Source organism: Fulmarus glacialis, unplaced genomic scaffold (assembly GCF_000690835.1).
Source record: "Fulmarus glacialis isolate BGI_N327 unplaced genomic scaffold, ASM69083v1 scaffold11965, whole genome shotgun sequence".
Lineage (NCBI taxonomy): Eukaryota > Metazoa > Chordata > Aves > Procellariiformes > Procellariidae > Fulmarus > Fulmarus glacialis.
The window spans coordinates 1-501 of record NW_009214958.1 but is presented as its reverse complement, the minus strand read 5'-3'; positions in this window follow the sequence as shown (position 1 = coordinate 501).

Sequence of the window (501 nt, the reverse complement as noted above, 5' to 3'; positions counted from 1 at the left end):
AGGGAAAGAACTGACAAGCATATTTGCATCTCTATCATTTAAACATTGTGTAATTACAGATGAGTCTTTCCCTCACTGCTTGCTTTGGAGGATGCCAGTCCCCTCCCAAGGAAGCACCACCATCCCCCCTCACCATACCGGAGCAACGGCCGTGAGTGCTTAACCCACCGCTGCAAGGCAGCCCCCGCAGGACCTCCCACTCCTCCCCCCAATAGCACAAGCTACCGCAGGCCCGGGAGGAGCTCCACCGAAGGGAGACCAGGGAGACCCTTTTCCACAACACAGGCCAACCCGGCTGGGCACCCACCACGGCCACCCGACGCGGGGCTCACTCGGGGCTGTGGGTACGTTTGAGACGTAAAAACCCAGCAGCGAGGAAATACCTGTGCGGGCGCTCGAAACTGACACCGCCCCGCCGGCGTTGGGGCTGCTGGGCCCCGAAGGACAGCTGCGATTCCACCCGAGTGACGGTTGCAGAACCCGCCCTCGCGAGACGGCCGC